The sequence below is a fragment of the Furipterus horrens genome, unplaced genomic scaffold, assembly GCF_987537825.1.
Source record: "Furipterus horrens unplaced genomic scaffold, mFurHor1.1.pri manual_scaffold_7, whole genome shotgun sequence".
NCBI classification, from domain to species: Eukaryota; Metazoa; Chordata; class Mammalia; order Chiroptera; family Furipteridae; genus Furipterus; species Furipterus horrens.
In genome coordinates, this window is record NW_028327177.1 from 13,658,077 (window position 1) to 13,667,167 (window position 9,091).

At 40.7% G+C, this 9,091-nt stretch overlaps 1 pseudogene; it reads right to left on the bottom strand.

Moving 5' to 3' along the window:
• Positions 1-252: 252 nt before the first annotated feature.
• LOC150004061 (armadillo repeat-containing protein 10 pseudogene) lies at positions 253-8,863 on the bottom strand (annotated as a pseudogene).
• Positions 8,864-9,091: the final 228 nt, after the last annotated feature.

Here is a 9,091-nt window from a genome sequence, read left to right on the forward strand (position 1 = left end):
CTAATGCTCTCGCAGGTAACTATAAATCACAGCAAAGAGTAGATGAGTAGCTTACACATAAAAAAGGTCACTGTCACTTCATGTCGAGGAAATAATTGAAGTAGCCCAGCAATTAGCAAAAAAAAAAAAAAAAAATGTTCAGAACAAACTTCTGTATCCATTTAGTATCGATAAAATGGTCCAAAACAAACCAGAAGATCATGGCAAGTTGTGGCTGAGTAAATGATGAAATCTGATATTTACTGTTTAAATTCAGCAGCTGAAAAGAATCCCCTTGTAAAGAAGATGAAAAAGAAGTTTATATGCATTACTTCCAAACTGCATTACTCTTGGGTACTTTTCCTTCACATCTGCATCATGGTGACTAACCAAGTCTCTCATTTTCTGGCCACATTCTTCTCCACCTAACAGGAAAACCAGTAAACCTGAGGTGAAAGTCAGCTAAATGGATGAATGGGCTTCCTTTTTGAAGCAGTCATTTATATTCTGAAATAGTGAAAGAATTTGAAGAAGAATCTCTTTTGTCAGGTAGCCATCTTCAAGGAATGATGGATCCACTGGGGGCACCAAGCTGTCCTTGTTGTTGTGGCTGGATTTTCAGACAGATTCAACAACAGTTTCAAAACGTGAACCTTGGTGCTTCCATTTCGTGTAAGGAACACTTGGAACAGGTCTGCAATGTAACTGTTCAGTATGAGCTCGTGGTTAGAGGCAACTGTCATGTTTGTTTGTCAACAGTCTCAGTCTGGACAGCTGAAGGGGGCAGTTCAAGGGACCAGAGAAGAATTCTCACAGACTTGATTGATGTCTGCCCTTCTCTTGATTTGATTTTCAACATTCACACTCAGGCTACTCGGTGCATTTAAAGCCTTCTCTTTAATACTGTGGTTGGGATTGTTGATTTTGTTTCCAACAACTGGAATATCACCCAATTCAAAAATGATGACTTGTTTAGGTGAAAAGTCTGCATTGTTACCCAGAGTGACTAAAGCTTATTCAATAATTACAGGATCCTCAGTTGACTCAAGCAGATAAAGGATTTTCTGATATTGTTCAGCATTTAGGACATCATCATATGAACAATTGGTCAAGTCTTCTGCAGACTCAGAAGGACGCAGCCAAAGACTGTGGCCTCTCGGCCACCAGCCCACATCAGCCTGTAAATGCAATAGCTGGCATGGCCTGGAGGTCCACACCTGCCTGCCACTGGGGCACAGTACGGGGCCTGGCTCAGGAAGCTTGTGGGAACTGGTGCAGGGGTCAGTGAAGCAAATGGGTCCCCCAGTCCCCCAAGCTGGAGCTAATTCCAGCTCTCTATATCCTACAGCTCTGTGCATTCATCCCAGGAAGAAGCCAAAAGTCAATTGTGTTGTTTAAACACTTGATGCTAAAGATTCAATGGGAGTTAAAACTATTCTCACGAGTCCAGACCCACTGTCTCCTCTTGTCCATCTAAAAACCTACACAAGTTGTAAAGTATTTCTGATGAGCTTGAATAATGAGCTAAAGAATTCAGACCAAGAAAAATATTCTATGAAGCCTTTGTATTTATATAACCATGCTTTTCTATTCTACTTATTCCATTAAGCATTTTATTTAATACACCATCTTCAGTATTTTATTTACACATTGAAAACCTAATTGGTTAATTCAGTGGAAAAAAAACACTTTTGAGGCTCAGTATACTTAATTCAAAGCACTTTATACTCCGTTCTAAGCAAGAGATACAGTGGCAAACCATTACTACTCTCAGGAGCATAATGTTAGGTTGTTTTCATTTGCTATTTGTGAAGCCATCCCTGTCAAACACAACAGTGTTTGTGCTAAAGGTGTAGAGCTGAGTGTGGGAGAAGGGGAGAGCTCTAAGAACAGAGACTTTTGCACCTTTCTCACCAATGCAGAAATTGATAACACTTAGCACCTTTGGAGGTGTTCCCTAAATTGATGCCCAAACTCAATCTGAGGGATAAACTTTTACTACTCTCTTCCCTTGATCAAAGTTTATAACAGTGGCTATAATTATTGCAATTCTTATTGTTGATGCGAATATAACTGTACTTGGATTCTTTGACTTTCTTGCTATTGTGTTCCAGATTTCTTTCTCTTCAAATCTAGGTAACTATAAAACATGGATTTAACAGTAATAATGACCTGCAACAATAGTCTCTGTAACTGAGTTTAAATACGTACATCTGTTCTGGAGATGGTTATAATCTAGTTGGGGAGACAAGATATTCACATGAAAGAGTGGTTGCTAATACCAGATGGTACACACTTAGTGCCAATTGAATTGTATAAACATGGCACCATCATCAAATGTCATATCTGAAGCCCAGGGCAAGCCAAGAAGCAGTAACTTTAGCTGAGTCTTGTAGGAACATCTAGGCAGAGGGAAATATGTGGGATATTTTAGACATAAGGAATTGCACTGGAAAAGCCATAGACAATAAAATGTACCTAGCATATTAAGAAAACATTGTCTAGACTCATGCAGTTTATATAAGAAATTCAAAGAGAAATATAAAATAAGCTCGTAGAAATTTATTACTAACATACTGTGGCTTATAATAGGAAGAGTTATTGCTTTGTCTACCCAAAATTCTTCATTTGAGTCTAGTAAGCAGTGTCTTCTTTCAGGGAACTTCTCTGTCCAGCCCAACCCCATAGCATCTCTTTCTGGTCACCCCCATCTTCCACCATTGCTATCCCAAGGCATTCAACAAGAGACCTTTCTTAGGATTTTGCATTTGAAGTTATTTAGATTTTTTTTCTGTCTAAGGAAAAGCTATAAAAGTATAAACCCAAAGCTGCCAGAGTCCACAGAGGCAAGGGGCCAGCAGAGAGAACTAGGAAGAAGAGACAGGCAAAGAATCCTGATGATGTGCAAGCCCCTGGTTCTAGCCACATCTTTTCTTCCTGTTAGCTACTTCTGTGAACCATTGACTCTCTTTCTCACCCAAGCCAGCTTCTGTCATTCACAAAAAAAGAGTCCTGACTGATATGCAGAGTAAATAAGAAGTCCTTAAATATCAGACAATTATATTTGAAATTGAGGAGCTCACTGTGATGATTGCGAGATCCTTACCACCTGAGAATCTTTAATTTTCTATTTACCTATAAGCACAATAAGAGCCACTGAGGTTTTAAGAAAGGTATTGAGGTTTGCAAAGAAACATTTCAAGATTGTTCTGGCAGGAGAGTAGAGAATGGATTGGAGCAGAAATAGGCTAGAGTCAATTAACCCAGAAGAACTGCCTATTAAAATGGTTCAGCCATGAAGTAAACAGACAGCTCAGACTGGAGGTGGGAGCCTAGAGGGGAAAGGGAAGGTCACATTAAAGAACCATTAATCTTTCCAGAAGAGTCATCAGAGAAGGAGGACCATCACTGGGCATTTGGTTATGACTAATGGATTGAGATTCCTGTCTTTTTCCAAATATTTAATACAGAATAAATCTCTCACTTCCTTGGGTTTTCTTGAGTGTTTTTTCCCCAGGGAAACCCACCTCATCTTTTGAGACATAAAAGCTTAAGTCATATTTCCACAAATATTCTTCTAACTAAAACAAAGACATCTTCCAAACTGACATTTCTATAGTAATTTTGGTTTTTCATGACTCACTGACTTCAGACAAGAGGAGGTGAACTGGGCAGATCATGCATAAAACCTGTGTCATTCTTGTGGAATCATAGGTTTCTGAGAGACAACATGAGCTCATCTAGTCATCCCTCCTGCTTTGGTCCAGTCATTCCTAAATCATCCTGGAGAGTGATGACCTTGAATTTAAGCATTTTAAAAATGCTTTTATTGCTATAGGAATCTCCCCAACCCTGCACACACACACAAACTCACAGAGAGCTAATAGAACCCAATTCCAGGACTTAATAGCTCCCACACTAAACTTGAGTCTAGGCAGAAATGGCTTCTTTAATAGAAACCCCTACCTTATTGGAATTTTAGAGCACCTGGGCCTTTATACAGTGTTCTAAGTGAGTGTTGATGATAAGCATCACTTGGGATATTTGTTCAAAATCCACAATTCCAGCACCCTCTCAGGGTTCTTTTGATACCATGGTTCATGAGCAGAGTGCTAGAATTTTTATTGGCCAACTTTGGGACATATTGTATCTAATCCTTGAGGATTCAAATGAGGCTTGGAGGAATTAAGTTGCACAGCTAGTAGAAGTACTCAGAGATCCTCAGTCTTACTAAGACTCTTGTGTAACTTTTTGCTTCTCTTAATGAAGATGGGGAACAACTAACTTCCCTTCTTTGGGTGATTTAATCACTGTACACATATATATATCATTGCAATTATCACTATCTATCTTAACTATCTCCCTTGATGCTAATACTAATGGTAATACTAACAACAGCAATTATAATTATTATTATTTATTAAATGCTTTCCTGTTTGCCCAGATCCTGGATCCACTTAGGTTCTTAGAAAACAGTGTTCCATGAAATCAGAAGCCAGGAGGTCACTGATTTATTTTCAGACTTGTGATTGCTTCTACATTGACCTCTAGTTCTGACAGCAAATGTCCTTTATTGAGAACTTGCTTGGAGCACAGCCCTACCCTTAAGACCATTATAGACATCATTTCATTAAATCCCCAAAACCCAGTTGGCTGACTCTCCCCAAGCAACTTATTATATCATCACTGTTTTACTAAAACTTAACAGCCCTAGCAGCTGACTTCCTCTGACATTCACCAGTCTTTCATAGGGATCTCTTCTCATCTTACTCCTTGGACTGGGTGCCATGTTTGCCAGATTCAGTCACAGATATCCCAAGCCTTGTACATCCTACAACGATCTATCCTGATTACACATTTGGATTGAAGCTTGAGCTGCCAAACATCACTCCTGAAATAGGATAACAGCAAGGGTCAAGACAGAAAAAGTTACAATTCTGAAAAACAGAAATTCACCAGCCAGGAATTCAAGAGTAATGGTTTGGTATGGAAAATTACATCTGCTTTTTTCTTGGATCTGGATCGGATTTCTCCCTCCAGCTGGGAGAATAAGCCGCTCTCAAGGATCTGCCCTGGATGGTGACAAGATGTACTCTTCCATTAAGCGCTAGTGGCAAGGACAGCAGCCAGGATATGCTTATTAAAAGGAGATGGCAAAAGAAGTAAACTCTGCTAAAGCTTCCAGAATAAATTTGTTTTAACCCAAACCATGCAGTTGAGACTGGGTATATAAAAAACATTAAAGCCAGCAGACTCACACTTGGATATAACTGGCACTATATATCATTTCCCAATTACTTGAAAATTGGCTTTGTTGACTAAGCCATGTTTTCAAAATAGCATAATAAAGTTTCTAGAAAAAATAAAAATTTGATGGACTGTGGGAATAAAAGGAAAATAAGAGCAGATTCCACCAAGAAATAAGTAGCTGTCTTTCTCAGAAACAGGCCCATGTGGGTCAATAAATCTTTAGCAAAAGGATAAAGAGCTTTGGAGTGAGACACACCTGACTTTCAATCCTGTCTCTTCTCCTAAATAGCGGGATTGCTTTGGGGCTCAGCTTCTCTATCAGAATAATCAATAGAATAACACCTCAGAAGTTTATTGGGATATTCCTGTTTCTTTCTACCACAGCCCTTGGGGATAGTAAATGTGTCATTGTTTTTACACTTTTCCTTCACAAGAGAGACATTTACACAGGGGATGTTCTCATCATTTTGTGTGATCATTTTGAGGAAGATGATGAAGGGGACATTCCTCCAGAAAACTACGCTCGTTAGTTGGTTCAGAGCATTAACCACTTCACCAAAAAATGGAAGAAAGGCACATTAGGGGAAGGAGATTAAAGAAGTAAGGGAGTATCTGTGGGCCTGGCTTTCACTCTGGGCCCCAGACTCGCTGGGCCTCCCTGGGGAGGTCACTGAAGCCATGACGAGCCTACAAGAAGGGTGTTCTGCAGAGTCTGGGGACAGGGCACCTGCCATTCAGATGGTTTGTGGCAAACGGGCACCAGGCAGCTGCAGGCACTGTAGGAATGTCCCTGCACATGTGTAGCAGAGATCATACATTTTCTATAGTTTACACTCTTGAAGACAAAACTCTCTAACAGACTCTGACATTTGCGAGGTTGACTCAGCACACCCCCCACCCCAAATCAGAGGGATTGTTGAATGTTCAATGCAGCCACATCCATCACTCTGACTTCCTCTTGATAAATCCAGATAAAAGAAAATTTCTCTCAAAAATAACCATTCCAATTGGAAATAATCTTAAAGGACAGCAGAAAATAACATTCACTGAGCATCAGTCATGTACCAAGATCTTACCTTTCTAATGCTCATTCCTTCAACAACTGTACAAATTGGGCCTTAATATTCTCATTTTAAAGATAAAGGGCTACAGCCTGAAGAGAACAAGTTCATGCTACCATTTCACAGCAAGTAAGTAAAAGACAGGATTTGAGCTCTATTTTGTCTCTAAAACCCCTGATATTTCACCTTGGCTGGTGTGGCTCAAGGGATTGAGTGCTGGCCTGTGAACCAAAACCCCTGATATTTCATTCCATCACACTAGCCCAAAGACACTAGGGAAGACAGTGAACAGTCAACTAAGAATCAAGAAGTGGACTTCCAGCCAAGATGGAGGCCGAGACAGACAGACTGAGTCTCCCTCCACAACTAAGAAGGAATACAACTACCTCAAAACTAGAGACAACCAGAAGTTCCAGAAAATCAAACTGCATAGAAGTCCAGCAAACAAAGATATAAAGAAGAAATACTCATCCAGACAGGTAGGAGGGGCAGAGCCAGGGCAGAGAGGACATGGTGTGGTGGCAGCAGCAGTGGCAGCAGTGGCAGGCCAGTGGAAAGTGCAGTCACACATTTTAAAAAGTCAGGAGGGACACCTGGGGAGCACTCCCAGCACCAGACCAGACTTCACAGCTCATGGATCCAGCACTGGGGAAAGTAAAGTCTCTTTGCTTCTGACAGTGCAAACCAGTGGGGGTTGGGGCAGAAGAGGAAACTGCCAGTTTCTCAGCAGAGTCCACTTGTTTAAGGGGCCTCCACAGTCCTAGAATGTCCACAGGCCCACCCATTCTGGGAATGACATCTAGGGCAACAGTTAGAGAGGAGTCAGTCCCATACAGAAATGGGAGAAGTGCCTGGAAAAGGAACTAGTGCTGAGCAAGTGGCATTGTTCCCTCTCAGGCCCCTTCCCCACATACAATACCACAACGTGGTGAAATGGGTAGCCTGTACTGACAAATACCTAGTGCTCTGCCCCTTACAATGTAACAGGTGGGACAGCTCTACCTAAGACACAGAGGTAAACAAACACAGGAGCCTGTCAAGATGAGGAGACAGAGAGGTATGGCCCAAAAGGGGGAATGGATCAAGGTCCCAGTGGGAGAACTGAATGATGAGGAGATAGCCAACCTAACATATGTAAAGTTCAAAACACTGCTGATAAAGGTCTCACAAGCTTGACAGGTATGCTTAAGTACAGTAAAAACATAGGGAAGAAGTGAAGGCTATGCTAAATGAAATGAAGGAAAATCCACACAAAACCAATGGTGAAGGGAAGGAAACCAGGGTTCAAATCAATTATTTGGAATATAAGGAAGAAAAAAATAGTCAACCAGTACAGAATGAGGAAACAGGAATTGAAAAAAATGAGGAGAGGCTGAAGAAACTCTGGGACAACTTTAAATGTGCCAATATCCAAACCATAGGGGTGTCAGAAGGAGAAGAGGAGGAGCAAGAAATTGAAAGCTTATGTGAGAAAATAATGGAGGAAAACTCCCTAAATTTGGTGAAGGAAGCAGAGGAAGTCCCAAACAAGCTAGTACCAAAGAGGACCACACCAAGACACAACATAATTAAAATGCCAAAGATTCAAGATAAAGAGAGAATCTTAAAAGCAGCAAGAGAAAAGAAGAGAGTTACCTACAAAAGGGTGCCTATAAGACTATCAGCTGATTTCTCAAAATAAACTTTGCAGGCAGGAAGGGCCTGGCAAGAAGTATTCAAGGTGATGAAAAGCAAGGACCTAGAACCAAGATTATTCTATTCAGCAATGGTATCATTTAGAATGGAAGGGCAGATAAAGTGCTTCCCAGACAAGGTAAAGCTAAAGGAGTTCATCATCACCAAAGTATTATTATATGAAATGTAAAGAAACTTACTTAAGAAAAAGATTGAAATTATGAACATTAAGATGACAACACACTCACAACTATCAACAATTTTATCTAAAAAATAAAAACAAATTACAAGTAAGGAAACCAGAATAGGAACAGAATCATAGGTATGGGGATCATTTGGAGGATTATCAGCTCGGATGGGGAAGGGGGAGAAGTACGGATATGGTGCAGGGACTAAGAAGCATAATTGGTTGGTACTAAATAGACAGGGGGAAGTTAAGAATAATACAGGAAAGGGTGAAGCCAAAGAATTTATATGCACAACCCAAGAACATGGACTAAGGGGGTGGGATTGCTGGAAGGAAGGGGGGTACTGGGCAGAGGGGAGCAAAGGGAAAAAGAAAAGGGACTACTGTAACAACATAATCAATAAAATATACTTAAAAAAAGAATCAAGAAGTGGACATTAAAAACTTGTATTTAAGGTTCTCTGAATTTTCTTTTAGCTCTGATGTTGAGGGGAAAGTCACAAAGTTCTGAGTTTTGCCCACAGGTACATATGTCATGTTAGTGTCTACCTGTTTTGTTTCCACCCAAGTGGGTGAACAGAAATTCAGTTCTCACACTTACCAGCCAGAGTTAGCACAGACCTTGGAAGGTAAAGGCAAAATCCTCCAGAAGACTGCCCTCTTCAGAGACCAGCTGCCTGCCACATGTTTCAGGAGTCCCCAGGTCACCCATACTCTGACAGACTGGCTACAACAAAGGGGTTCTCGCAACACCCTCAGATTTGAGGATTTGAAAGAATGATTCTTAGAATTCAGGAAAGTTTATTATAAAGTTTATTATAAAGGATACTCCTAGAGGCTAGATCTGAGAGGGTCCTGCGTACGCAGCTTCCATGCCCTTTCCCTGTGCAATCAGATGCATCACTCTCCCAGCACATCGATAATGTGTTTAGCAACCAGA